Raw genomic sequence first — 15,275 nt, forward strand, 5'->3', positions numbered from 1 at the left:
GTACAGCTTGCTACACCTGGAAACTTGCTGCATATGACTTAATATGTTTGACTTCCTAGGTTTGACCTCACTGCCTGGGCTGGTGTTCCCCTGACATCCTGTGGGACTCCTGCTCAGTGGATAGCAGGAATTGGGGTTTCCTCAACACTTCCCCCTGAGTAAATTTCAGTCTCACATAGGCCACCTATTAAGTCAGACGATTGCAAGCATACTAAAAGTCCAGCCTGCCAATTGTGGGTGATACACAAACATTCAGAAAGAAGCCTTATTTCATTTTCCTTCCCAAGGTGCTTTTTTTTTTTTTTTTCTTTCTGGCAACACAGTAAGAAATGAGACACAGCATGTTGTGGATCTGGAAGCCTGTGGTTCAACTCAGGCGCATCTCTAACAAGCTACGTGACCTTAGGTAGGTCACGTCATCCTTTTGGGCTCTGGTTCTTTGGATCTGAAAGTCAAGGCATTGAGCGAGGTGGTTTCCAAGGCCCTTTCCAGCTCTAAAACCAAATGAAACATTGAAAAGAAGGCAGATACGATGGTCTTAATTTACAAATCTAGAGTTTTTCCATCTGGAGGGGAACTTACTAGGTCATGATTAAGAAAAAGAAAAAAAATAGATGCCTTGTATTTCTTTCCTAAATGTTTCAAAACATGATTAACTGTAAGAAAAAAAACCCCACAAACCCTTAAGGAAATGTTATATTTTATAGTGTATCCTCTTTCCCATTGAGGAAAAATTTGCAATCTGTTTAGGGTAGAGGAGTGTCTGAATCATTACCAGCCCTCTGCACCAAAGGCAAGAATTTTCTCCTGCTGAAGAATGCCTGGAAACAGATGCTGATGCCAGGGGGCAGCCATGCAAATAGATCCTGGTGGAGCAGCCAAGGCACCAAGGCCAAGGACCACACACTACAAATCGTTAGCATGGAGATGGGACCAGCAAAGGCTTCCCTGTGCCCGGCTGACTTCGTACTGTTCCAGTACGTCACTGCAGTCCATGGGGTCGCAAAGACTCGGACATGACTGAGCGACTGAAAAACAAAAGAAGGCACTTTGCACGTGTTTTCTCCTGTTCCCACAACAGCAGCCATCACACAACAATCCACAAAGCACCAGCCTGGTTTCTTTGTCTTTCCTCTTCGGGAAGTAGAGTTGGGTTGGGAGACAAGGGAAGGGAAGAATGATTCATCTTCTAAGGCTCTGAAAGAGAGACAAAGTGATCATTATCTTTGTGTTTTACAGATGAGGAAACTGAGGCTCAGAGAGTTGCTGCTAGGACCTGTCAGTCCCATGATCACCAGCAGCAGAGCAGGTGCTAGAACCCAAGACTGGCTCCAAAGCCCCCTTGTCTCACCTGTATCTTCAGCCTGCTCACAAGTAGGGGAAAATTCAAATGGTCTTTCTGATGTTGATACTTTTCTCCTAGGACCGTTAAAACGAAGAGCTGTGAAGTCAAGAGTGTTGACTTGATGACCAGCTCCAGGAGATGAAAGCCTATTTGTATTTCACACACAGGTTGAATTTCTTGAATCAGACCTGGCAAATACTTTCATGGAGTTGGATTCTGATTTAAGGAAGAAAGCTGTAATGAAACATAATGATCCTTGTGAACCATGACAGACATACAGTGTGCTAATAGGTCTCTCCTGGGGTATGTACTTTGCATCTTTAAGGATAACTGGTGCCACATTTGCATTTATTTGCATACCAACTTGAGCTTGTGAAACATCGCATTGCCTCAGGGATGGATTGCCTCATTCTCAAGGACTCTAGTGGTGCAAATGAAGCCATGTCTTCCATTTTGAGGAGGTAATAATAAAGCCAAGAATAGTGCTCATGGGGCCAGGACCTGAAGGTCTGGTCTTGCCTTGGGCCCTTCACCTCTCTTAAGCTGGACAGCCTGGACTTCCGCCTCCAGGCAGGGCCTTTGCACAAGTCGGTCCCCTGGCCTGGGATGCTCTCATCACATCTGCTCTCAGACATTCATGGGATGAGGAAGGGGTGATCCTGGACTGAGCTGAAGGAATCTCCTCCCCATATCACATTAGCAGGCTTTCCCTCTGTCTCCTCAAGGGGAGCTGACCTGGGTGCTCTGAGAAGGCAGAGGACTTACTTCTGAAGCTGCCAGAGGTCAGGCTCAAGTGAAGGAGGGGACCTTTCCTCCAGAAGGAGGGGACCCTTCCTCCAGAAAGAGCTTCCAGCTAAGAGGAGATGAGGTGCAGGTATCCAGCTAGGGGAGGACAGAGGGGAGGAGAGAGGAGTCCTTGGAGATTTGGAGAGGGGGTGCTGGGTTCACAGATTTTTACCCAGGGGCCATTTCTGTCTGTGCAATTAATTGTGAGAGTGTGACTCCTCACTTGGAAATGTGAGAAGTTGGCTAGATTCCTCCGTCAGGTATAAACCTCCTATAGAAGACATGGTTCTATGTAATCCAAAAACCCAAGGTATACATCTGGCTTAATAAACATGATCCAATGGAATTCCAAAGAGATCACGCTGATAGTGGGGGCTAGACCTGCTCAGTGCTTCACAGGAGGCATCTCACTTCTCACCACACCTCTGAAGATCTAGATGCTTATGTCCATTTTATGGGTGAGGGAACTAAGGCTCAGAGGATCAAGTAACTTTCTCAAGATCACACGGCTAAGTAAGTAATGAAGCCAGGTTAGAAACTCAAGTCTGTTTGGTTCCTAAACTCAAGCTCTTTATCACTGTAATAAACCACATTAAAAAAGGTGCAGAGGTTGATTTGACAAAATATGCAGGGCTCTGCTTGAGGTGGAATCTCTAAAAATCACCATTATGAAGTGCATTTAAGAGTTAAGAGTTTACATTTGACTTCTAATTTTTAGATTTTAGTTTATTATATTATTTGGCTTCCCTGGGTCTTAGTTGCGGCATGCAGGATCTCTAGCTACATCAGGTGAACTCCCAGTTGCAGCCTGTGGGATCTAGTTCCCTGACCAGGATCGAACCTGGGCCCGCTGCGTTCAGAGCCTTAGCCACTGGACCACCAGGAAAGTCCCCAATTTAAATTAAAAACAAAACAACACAACACAACAATTATGCCGAAGGTGGAAAGGTTTCACCCACAGTAGCAGATTCTCTAAATTCTCATCTAGAGGCAGAGTAGACCTGGAGAAGATAACTCATCCCATCAGGACTCCTCCTTCTAAGAGGCAGCTAAGCTGCAAGGGGCTTCAGAACCTTGGGAATCATATTGTCCTGTGGGTCCCAAGGTTTTCAGCTCAGAGATGCCCTTTGAGCATCAGCTTTTTCCTAGGATGACAACTGCCGTTTCATTTAGTCTCTAGACAAGGCTCCATGAGTCAGTGGCTCCTGAGCCCTACCAGCAGTAACTCTGCAGATGCCCCAACCCATTGGGAGCCTCAGGAGTCCAGTCCTTCTGAGAGTCCAGGGGAGGGACTGGCTCAGGGCCAGGGGATGCCATCCTTAGAGCCACTCAAGAAAGTGTGGGCAGAGCTGGCTTTCCATGCCTGGGTTTGTGGGCTTTCTGCAATATCACATGGACACCTAATAAGCACAGCAGACAACTAGGAAGGAGCTCGCATGCCTGAGTTCCTGCAGAATTGGGAGCTCCTTCTAAGACAACATAGGGGTTACTTGTTTGCTTGTGAGTTTGGAAGAGTCAAGAGCATCCTCCTTTTGTTGACTCTTGAAAGCCTTGAGAGTGGTTCCTAGAGGCTTCTAGGCTTTCCTTCTCCAGGGTTAAGTTTCCATATTTTAGATGTGGGTGGAATGATGAGAGACACGGAACATGCCAGAGGAAAGAAAGGGGATGGTGAAGAATCCAGGAGCCCAGAAACACATAAAAACAGAGATAGCCCTGTGTGGCAACAACTCGGGGTAGCTGGCTGGACACAGTGGTTCTCTTCAAGTACATGAGTGGATACTGCGATTCAGGGGACTTGGTTTATTACTTAATGGCCATTTAAGGGACTGAACTGGGACCCCTTGTAGACCAGGGGAGCCTTGAACTACCTCTCATGTCTGAGACTGTGACTTGTGCTTTGCACAATTCCCGTATCTTCCCTTTAATTACTCTGTTCTTCGTCTTCAGACTCTCTCCCTCCCACCCCATAGAAACCAGCATGGATCCTCATCCTCTAATGTCTGATTTAAAATAAAATAAAATAACCAGAGATGCTATTATAACTGGCACAGGAGCTACACGACAGCACAATCCAGCTTGTTCATTTTCCTAATAATGAATAAAATCACACCAGCAATTTCCCCTTGAATGCATTTGTCAATCAAAGACCCAACACTTAGAGAGCTCCCCCTCCCAAGAGTGTCCTCCAGGTACTATCTGTAAGTGAGAGGAAGCGTACTCCTCAGCATGGTTATAACTGAAGCAAATAGGCTGAGAGCTTGTTTAATTTTTTAAAAGAGGGTTCTCCAGCTTTTGGCTGGTCTAATGAACACTGGTCTGGGTCTACTTTGACTGAATCCTTTGCACAATGACACTGCCCCTGGTCTATAATTTCTGCTAATTGCCACTTGAACAAAAGCCACATTGTATAGCTTTGCGGCTGCTCTAGCGTCTCAGCGTAGAACTGGCCGGCATGTTTAAAGCTGTCCTATCATGAAAACTTCTTCCCCAGAACTGGCGGTACTGATCTACACTGCAGAATCTGAAAGCACATTTTCTAACTGGGTCTAAGTGTGTTCCAGAAAAGAAGAATTTAAGCAGAGACCGTGAGTTGGCAACTCAAATATTTATACACTGATGCCATCACGTTTTAATGTCTCATTAGGGTAAGAATAATTGTGACTTAATAAATGAAGTGTGGGAGAGTTTCTGTTCTGCGATGACCTCATTCACTCTAGGAATTTAAGAGATTACTCTGGAGTTTGGAGTTTTCAGGGAGAGTCTTTGGTGAGAGGAAGTTAGAGAGAGGTGGATCTCCTTTATACCCTTGGGTTCTCAGTGACTTCATGAATGTTCTCTGACTGTCCAGGGCTCCCTAAGTGTATTCAGATAACTATCCATGCACAGAGAGCCATCCATACTTCAGGTTTTGAAAACAGTTGGAATTGTAGACCTGGGAAGAGATCTTAGAGGTCATTTCAGTTCAGTCATTCAACCTAACTTCCATATTCTCAGACTAAATTAGGGGTTGGTCATCTTTGAAGATCTGATAAAAACTATGAAAACTATTCCCTGGTTTAGGTATTTCATAGACCGGCAGCAATCTAGACATAAACTGTTTCAGTTCCTCCCCACCCTCCCCCCCCACCACCCCACCACCCCATGGAATACACTTTAAGAAGATCTAGTTCAGGTAAATATAATTGGTATCTGTGTAGTTGCTAAGTCGTGTCCCACTCTTGGTGACCCCATGGACTGTAGCCTGCTAGGCTCCCCTGTCCATGAGATTCTTCAGGCAAGAATACTGGAGTGGGTTGCCATTTCCTCCTCCATAAGTTGTATACAAGTTGGTTGATATAAATACAAGATCCTCATGGTGACCTAGCTAATTGGCCTGCTGTACACTTTGTATTTTACAGAGCAATAACTTGGACTTCCCTGGTGGGGTGGTGGATAAGAATCTGCCTGTCAGTGCAGGGGACGTGGGTTCGATCCCTGATCTGGGAAGATTCCACGTGACTCAGAGCCACAAAGCCCGTGCGCCACCCCTACTGAGTCTGTTCTCCAGAGCCAGCAAGCCGCGACTGCTGCACCCACAGGCCACAGCTGCTGAAACCTGTGCACCCAGCTGTGCTCCGCAACGAGAAAAGCCACTGCAATGAGGAGCCCCCGCCTCACAACTAGAGAGTTTTCCACTTACTGCAACTGGAGAAGACCTGCAAGCAGCAACAAAGACCCAGTGCGACCAAAAATAATAATAAAATAATTAATAACTGTAAAAATGAAAGTTTGAGAAAGAGTCACCAATTTTAATTTTGTTGGGTAAACACATAAGGACAAGATCATCTACTATCACCAACATTTCATAAAAGACATTTCAATACCAGGTAAAAAGCAGTAAGGGCATAATCTCAGCATAAAGGAGAATCCTTTAAGTGAACAAATTTGATTTTATGAAAGACAGATGGGATAGTTCTATTTTTAAAAATTCACCAACACTTTATCAAACATTCGTCCTGGTGTTTGGCAAACACAGCTGTAAGGATTTGGGCCATTTTTCTTTCTTGGGTAAACAGTGTGGAAGCTACACAGAAATGCTTTTGTTCAAGGAGCAGTTGACAGGCGTGAGGCTGTCAAGAACAGGGCTGGGGCACCGCGTGAAGTATTTAGCCAAAGCAGATTCAAATTCTCTATTCGGCATCTACCACTGGCTGGGCTACCTCTTCCTGAACTCAGGCAGTGAAGGAGACTTACTACACCTGAGACTGAGTTTTGGGGTGGCCATAGTGGTTACAAACCCTTGATCTACCCTCTAGGGCCATAGGAAACAAGTTTAATTCCTTTCCTTCATGACCACCCTTCACAAACCTGAAGACAGCCAGCCTGTCCTTCCTCCTCACTCTCTTGCCCTTTACTGTGGGAACATTTCTAATCCTTTCATAATTTCAAGGCCATTTGTCATCCTGGTGGTGGTACCCGGGAATTCAGTCCAATTTGTCTTTAAGTGTGGTGTGCAGATCTGAACTCTGGACCATGGAGAGATTCAACTGTTTTAGAGAGGGGAGTTAATTATTGCCTTCTTAGTTATGGATGTTTTTTGTTTTGTTTTAAAGTAAAACCAGTCCAATATTGAGTTCATATTTTAAAACTCAAATTGAAATTGTAACTAAGTGAAGTTTCCATTTATATGTGGCCATTCAGTTGGGTCTCATTTTATAAATGTGCTCATTTCACCTTGCTTTCCTGTCCCTGTTTCTGCCCTTATCACTCCCTGATACCTGAGTTGGTAAAGAATCCGCCTGCAATGGAGATCCCCATTTGATTCCTGGGACGGGAAAATCCCCTGGAGAAGGGATAGGCTACCCACTCCAGTATACTTGGGCTTCCCTTGTGGCTCAGCTGGTAAAGAATCTGCCTGCAATGTGGGAGACCTGGGCTGGGAAGATCCCTTGGGGAAGGAAAAGGCTACCCACTTCAGTATTCTGGCCTGGAGAATTCCATGGACTACATAGTTGGGGGTCGCAAAGAGTCGGGCACAACTGAACAACTTTCACTTTCACTCTCATTATCCAGATTTATCTCTCATTAAACTGTGGTTATCCTGATTAAAAATCAGACGAAGACATTATAAGAACAAACCAAAACTACAATTCAGTAATTTTTATGAATATAGAGGCAAAAATCCTTAACAAAATATTAACAAATTGAATTTAGCAATATATAGAGAGGATAATATATTATAATCAATTGGGATTTATACCAAAAATATAGGATTAGTTTAACATTAAAAATATGTTAAACTGGAAATCACCTTTTTACATTGCATAAAGTAGAAAAGTCATAGGATTCTCCCAGAAGATGTAGGAAAAATATTTTTAAAAAATTGAACACCCATTAATGATGAAAAACTCAGTATAACATTACTGATACATTTTTAAAAGCTCTAAATAAGTGGGGAGATATACCATGCGTATGGACAGAAACTCAACATTGCCAATTCTCCCCAAATAAATCTACTGATTCACTGGAGTCATAAAGGCTCACGGTTCTTTTTTTCTTTTTTAAAGAAATGGACAGTCCAATATATATATTTTTTAAAGAAAAAAGTTGGAGAACTTGCATTATTTAATTTCAGGACTTATCATAAGCCTGCAGTAAACAGGAGACTGCAGTATCAGCACAAGTATAAAAATAACATCAGTGTAACAGGATAAAGAGTCCAGAGGTAATCCACATATTTATGGTCAACTGATTTGGCAAAGATGCCTAAAAAATTCAGCAGGGTAATGGCAGTCTTTTTCAACAATGGTGTGGGAAGAGCCTGATATTCACACGGAAAAAATGGACTTCAACCCTAACTCACACCATGACAAATTATTAACTCAAGTGGATCTGTCTAAATGGAAAAGTTAAAACTGTAAAACTTCTAGAAAAAAAATACAAAAAACTTTGTTATTTGGAAGTAGGCAAAGTTTCTTGGGCCACACAAAGTGCAGACTTTAAAAAATATTTGATAAATTGAGCCTCGTTAAAATGTGAAACTTCTGCTCTTTGAAAGACACCATTAAGAAAATGAATAGACAAGTCCTAGACAGAAAATATTTGCAGCATACGTGTTTGACAAAGGTCTAATATTCAGAATATACAAATAACTCTTACAACTCAATAATAAGAAAAAACAAATTTATTATTAATTTTTCATTTTTTTGGCCTTACCACGTAGTACGGGGGATCTTAGTTCCCTGACTAGGGGTCAAACCTGTACTCCCTGCAATGGGAGTGCAGAGTCTTAACCACTGGACCATCAGGGAAGTCCCACAACTTACTATTAAAACTCTTTGAAAAGCTATTTGACAGAAGCAGATGCGTGAACCGTCAGTAAGCGCATCAGAAGCAGTGCAGCTTCCTTAGTCCCCAGGGAAGTGCAAATTAAAGTCATGAGCCACCCTACTCGTTCACTAGAGTGGCTGAAGTGAAAATGACTGACGGTATTACTAATAATATTACCAATATGTATTGGTGAGAATACAAAAGCAACTGGAACTCGCACACATTTTTGGTGGGAGTGAACAATGAACTCTTTGCCACCCTGTGGACTCTGGCCCGCTAGCTTCCTCCATCCATGAAATTTCCCAGGCAAGAATACTGGCGTGGGGTGCCATTTCATACTTCAGGGGATTTTTCCAACCCAGGGATCAAACTGGCATCTCTTGCATCTCCTGCATTGGCAGGTGGATTTTTTACCACCAGTACCACCTGGGGCAACCACTTTATAAAATATCTTCAACAAACATTTACCTTATGACCTCAAATTCCACTTCTTAGTATTTATGAAGGAGAAATGACATCGTATACCCACAAGATGACTTTTCCAAGAATATGCACAAAAGCTTTATTCATAATAGATTCAAATATCCATCAAAGGTAAATGGATAAACAAATTGTGCTGGATCCACACAAAGGAATACTGTTTAGCAATAAAAATACCGTTGGTCCAGGCAACATGGATGATGCCGAACAGAAGAAGCCAGACACAAATAGTACCTAATGTGTGATTCCATGCACTTGAAATTCTAGATTAGGCAAAGCTAGTCTGGTCAGTGGTTGCCTAGGGCTGGGGCTTTGTGTTCAGACCAACTGCAAGGTCACAAAAGGAAACATTTTGGGCTGATGAAAATTTTCTAGCTTTAGATTTTGATGATGGTTATTTGGGTGTATATACTTATCAAAATTCATTCCAGGGTACAGTTAATACGAGTGTATTTTATTATATGTAAATTATGCCTTGATAAAGATGCAAAAAAACTCTTACATCCCCCATATCTCAATTCACCTGAACTCTTATTGTAGGAGAGAGTGGTAAATGGTTAACTCAGTCAATCAATCCCTTAATGTGAGTTGTTTAATTTTTATTGTCACTCAGTCGTGTCTGACACTGACAGTACCCCTGCCAGGCTCCTCTGTCCATGGAATTCTTCAGGCAAGAATACCTGGGGGGTGGGGGGAGTCATTTCCTTTTCCAGGGAATCTTTCCAACCCAGGGATTGAAGCTGGGTCTCCTGCATTTGCAGGCAGATTCTTTACCATCTGAGCCCCCAGGGAAGCCCAACCTAAGAGTTAAAAGACGAGAAAGAGCAGAGTTTGGGGAGCATTCTCTGGCTGGCCAGGGTGAACACACAGTCTTGGTTGGTCTGGGATGGTCTTGCTTTCCTCTGTTGTCTCTGCCTTAAAAGTAATAGTGCTGTTTCATGCTCTCAACTGTTTCTGGTTTGGGTGAGGAGTCATTTGGCTTTTCATTTGTCCCAGACCCATCCTTAAGGTGCTGAGAAATCAGGTCCTCAGCCAGGTGATGACGAACCTGTGGGCTACTGACGAACTTCTCTTTGGACGCCCTTATTCAGACACAAGAACTGCGACTCCATTCTACCAGCTCATGACTACGTGTAGCTGGGCGCACCATCTCTGAGTGCTTCATGTGGCCTGATGGCTTTCGGTCCTCAAACCCCACTTTGTAGACCAGGATATTGAAGTTCAGAGATGTTAAATAGCTACTCCCAGTCACCACACAGCTAGGGGTGTGGTGGTGGTGGTGGTGGATGCTGGATTTGAGCCCCAGAGACCACATGCTTGATCATTCAATATAGAGCACACTCTTTGTTTTTTTGGCCTCCGTACGGCATGCAGGATCTTGGTTCCTTGACCAGGGATCAAACCCTCAGCCCCTGCTCTGGAAGCAAGAAGTTTTAACCACTGGATCGCCAGGGGAATCCCATAACACACTCTATATTCAGACAGAAATGCACTCTGATTTGCTACAGTCATAAGATTATTTTTTAAGCAAATTAATCTTGTGCAGATAACAGTGATATCATTGGATAACAGTGATGTCATAATGACCTCTGGGTCAAACTCCTCAATGTAGTGTTGAAAGTGCTGGTCGCTCAGTCATGTCTGACTCTTCACAACCCCATGGGCTGTAGCCCTCCAGGCTCCACTGTCCATGGGATTTCCCGGGCAAGAATACTGGAATGGGTTGCAATTCCCTTTGCCATGGAATCTTCCCGACCCTGGGATCAAACCCTGGTCTCCCACTTTGCAGGCAGATTCTTTACCGTCTAAGGCACCAGGGAAGCTCCCACTGTTCAGTGTAAACCCTAATCAAAGTCTCCCTTTGGGTTTGGGGCTCAGGAGTTCGGTGACTCCGTGCAACGGGCTGAAGGGGACCCAGGCAGGGAGGAGGATGCATCTGGGGTTGTGTGGAGACATAATTCTTTCTCCTACTACAGTGAGAAAAAGAGAATTTCTTCTTTTTCTTTTTTATTAAAAATAGATTTTTTCTTTCATCTTGTTTGTTTTTATCCCCTGGGCTGTTTGTCTTTTCTGCCAAGTGCTATGTGCATGCTAAGTCACTTCAGTTGTGTCTGACTCTTTGTGACTCTGTGGATTACAGCCCTTCAGGCTCCTCTGTCCATGGGATTCTCCAGGCAAGAATACTGAGTGGGTTGCCATGGCCTTCTCCAGGGGATCTTCCCAACCCAGAGATCGAACCCGAGTCTCTTACAGTCTCCTGCATTTTCATTGCCATCACACGGACAGCATTTTCATTGCATCTCACAGACAGAAATGCACTCCAACTTGCTGCAATCATAAGATTATTTTCAAAGCAAAATATTATTATTCTCCCTCCTCCTCATGGGAGAATAACTGCCCTTTGGGATGGGAATCCCACTTTCACCCTGAAGAGAGAGGTGATTCTATGCCCTGCTTGCTTAGCTCCTGCAAGAGTGGTCAGTCCATGAGTGTCAGGCTGGACACACGGACACACTGCAAGAGACACCTCGCTGCTGGTCCTGCCAGGGTCTCCAGAGAGTGGGTGTGGGCAGGACAGTGGGGTTTGCAAGCGTCCCAAACACATGCATACGTGGGGAAAATTTGTTCCCTTCTTACTTTGCTCTCACTGATCAGCTCAAGGAAAAAGGCTCAGTTTGGGCTGACATGTCTTTGACGTGTCTCTAGTTTTCCCCCCGGCACCGTTTTGTTTGTTGTTCTTGCTTTTAAACAAAGAAAGAAGCCGCAGGTCAGAGCCTGCCTCCGGCATTCCCCTCTAGCTAGGATTTTCAGTCAGTTTTATGGCTTTCTGGGCTTCCCTGGTGGCTCAGACTGTAAAGAATCTGCCTCCAATGCAGGAGACCCAGGTTCAATCCCTGGGTTGGGACGGTTCCCTGATGAAGGGAATGGCTTATTCCACTCCAGTCTTCTTGCCTGAAGAATTCCATGGAAAGGAGCCTGGGAGGCTGCAGTTCATGGGGTCATAAAGAGTCGGACACGACTGACCAACTAACACTTTCGTTTTCACTTTATGGCTACCTGTGATTAATAAAACCACTTTTCAAAGTTATAGATTTTTTTTTATACATATGAAAATAGTGTTGATATTTTAGAGAAAATGAAAAGTATAGAAAAAATAGAAGAAATATAATCATTCATAAGACCACCCACTGTAATATCTGAATTCCTTTCTTTTAAATACAAAAATTAAAATCATCTTTTTGTTTTTTCCACAATATATAACTGCACACCTATTTATACATATCATAAGTGCTCTGTAAATATAGTATTAAAGGCTTATTTCTTTTTTGATGGTGAGGATGAAATGTAAAAAGGTCAAATAAGAATATAAGAAATAAAACTGATACAAGTTCTTAGAGAATGCCATTGCTAGAATTTTAATGTATTTCTTTGTGTTCTTTTTTCTTGTATTTATGTATTTATAGCAAACATATGCAACTAAAAAACTGAATCTCACACACCATTTTACAGTTACTGTTTTCATGGTTGCCTAATATTTTATTATATTTTTTTATATGTTATATCATATATTACTTTACCATTATCTATTATTGTGGCTTGGGGTTATTTCATGTTTTGTGTATATATATTGCTGTAAATATGATTTCATTAAACAAAGTTGTAAACAAAGCATTTAAAAAATTTCAGATTATTCGCTGTGTGGGTTTGTACAGGTGGCTTGTCATTTTGATATATGGCAAAACCAATACAATATTGTAAAGTTAAAAAATAAAATAAAAAAAAATTCAGATTATTTGGTTGGGTTAGGGCCTCAAATGAATTGTTAATTCAAAAGGTGAGCATTTTTAAGTTTATTTTATGTATTACTTCCGGGGTGGTTCAGATGGTAAAGAATCCACCTGCAATGCAGGACACCCGGGTTTGATCCCTGGGTCTGGAAGATCCCCTGGAGAAGGGAATGGCAACCCACTCCAGTATTCTTACCTGGAGAATCCCATGGACAGAGGAGCCTGGTGGGCTACAGTCCATGGGGTTGTAAAGAGTCGGACATGACTGAGCAACTGACACACTTATGTATTGCTAAACTATTCTCTAAAAGAGATGTACTAATTTATTTTCCCACAAGCAAAGTTTATCATTTCCTTTCAGTATATAGTTCTATTATTTATGAAATGTTTACTGATTTGATAGATAGGCAAAAATCCTATTTTCAGTTTTTTAATTTGCATTTTTTATTACTGCTGTGGCTGACCCTTTCCCCTAAAGTTTGCACATTTTTTTTTTTCTTAATATATGCTAGTGCTATGGGTCCTTGCTGGGCTTTTCAGGCCAAGAGCTTGGGGTTTGTCTTAGTAACTGGGTAGAAACGTGGACCCATGGGAAGATACCAGGAATGCAGGGAGCTACCTTCGGCTTTACCACGTTTCATATCACCAGTATGTGGTCGTGACCTTTGCCTCTTCACCTAGAGTCTCAAAAGTAGACATTTCAAACCACACTTTTTTGGTATCCTGTGATGAAGAGGTGAGAGAGCAACGGGTGAATGAGCAGAAGTGACAGATACGCAGGCTGATGAAGATTTATGAAAACAAAATTTAAACAAATCCTCCTGTGCTAGAAAAAAAGTCACTATTCCAGGCTGTGTAAGGGTTGGTATGATTTCTTCCTAAACATCGGCATATTCTAAGGAGATAGAGTGGATTGGAGGAGAATCCCAGGGACGGGGGAGCCTGGTGGGCTGCTGTCTATGGGGTCTCACAGAGTCAGACATGACTGAAGAGACTTAGCAGCAGCAGCAGGTTGTATAGACGCACCTGGGTTAGAATCCTGATGCTTCCACCACTGAGCTGCATACAACGGGACTGGTTATTTGACCTGAACCCAGACTCTGCAATTGTAAACAGGCTAATGACCCTTCCTCTCAGGGCTTTGGATAATTAGGTCAAACAACCTTCATTAAATGGTTAAAACCAAGGCTAGTGCATGTAGGCATTCAATCGATGGGCTCTTTAAAACAATTTCAGGTCCAGGGTTTTGTGGTGTTAACAGTGGTTGCCTGGAGGAATGATAAGTTTTGAACTGTGTTCTGATTTGTCTAAGGGGCTTCCCAGGTGGCTCAAGTGGTAAAGAATCGACCAGCCACTGCAGGAGACATAGGAGACTCTGTTTCGATCCCTGGATTGGGAAGATGTCCTGGAGAAGGAAATGACAACCAGCTGGAATATTCTTGCCTGGAAAATCCCATGGACAGAGGAGCCTGGTGGGCTACAGTCCATGGGATCGCAAAGAGTTGGACACGACTGAGTGACTGAGGGCGCGCATGAACACACACACCGAATTATCAAAAAAAGAAATAAAAGGAGCCCATTGCACCTTTGTAATTTAAGTCTAAATATCTTCATTGTATTTTGATACTTGAGCAAATTGGTGAGACACTGATATTAGAATTTTATATTTTTAGGAGCTTTCAATTTCCCCATCATGGATAAAAATAGACATATCAATATTTATTCCAAATCTGCTGGAATTTTCAGGAGATGACTTACCACTACTGAGAGTAATTGCATTTAGTTTTCTTGAAACCCCAGGCAAGTTACTTTTTCTAAAATTTTGTCTTTTTAATCATTCAACAGACCCACATTGTGCCCTTAAATTGCTTTCATTACTAGTCAGGTTTCATTAAGTGGAAGAACGGTATTTCCTGCTGGCCACATCCCCTCCCCCCAACACACATCCACTTACCTCTTGGGAACTCACTGAAGTCAGGATAACAAAAGGTCATTTAGTAATGCCACTCAAGGCAGAGCAAGATGCATCCTAGGACTCAACAGAGGTGTTCATGGGAGCCATCCTTGTGGTGGTAAAATCTGATGGTCCGGCAGGTGTGCCAACACTGACCGTCAAAGAGCCCCATCCCCTCTCTGCTGGGTCTCCTTCCCTCCCCTCAGCATGGGAAGAGTTGGAGAGGAGTCAAGGCTGATACTGGCATGCATCAGGGGCTGGGAAAAAGAAAGGGGTGGGGTCCAGGGAGAGGAGGGTGAAAGGTTGTTGAATCACGCGAATACACCGGGATTCTTGGCTCCCGGAGGAGAAGAATTCAATCTGGGGCCAGAGACGAGGCTTGATCGCTCAGAGCTTTTGTGTAATAAAGTTTTATTAAAGTATAAAGGAGATAGAGAAAGCTTCTGACATAGGCATCAGAAGGGGTCAGAAAGAGTACCCCCCTGCTAGTCTTCAGCTGGATGTTATATAGTCACTAGCAGTCTGTTAATGAAAGAAAGGAAAGTCTTAAAATTCAGAATGGCACCAAATGGTTTATCCTGGGCCATAAAATGATTAACTTGAATCTTTAAGA

At 43.0% G+C, this 15,275-nt stretch overlaps 1 long non-coding RNA gene across 1 annotated transcript; it reads right to left on the reverse strand.

Moving 5' to 3' along the window:
• Positions 1-247: 247 nt before the first annotated feature.
• On the reverse strand, positions 248-14,879 carry LOC129636641 (uncharacterized). Its single transcript, XR_008707050.1, has 3 exons — positions 14,663-14,879; positions 1,352-1,579; positions 248-1,197 (listed from the first exon to the last, which is right to left on the reverse strand). It is a non-coding gene; the product is annotated as an uncharacterized LOC129636641 (long non-coding RNA).
• Positions 14,880-15,275: the final 396 nt, after the last annotated feature.

This window comes from Bubalus kerabau, chromosome 22, assembly GCF_029407905.1.
Source record: "Bubalus kerabau isolate K-KA32 ecotype Philippines breed swamp buffalo chromosome 22, PCC_UOA_SB_1v2, whole genome shotgun sequence".
Lineage (NCBI taxonomy): Eukaryota > Metazoa > Chordata > Mammalia > Artiodactyla > Bovidae > Bubalus > Bubalus kerabau.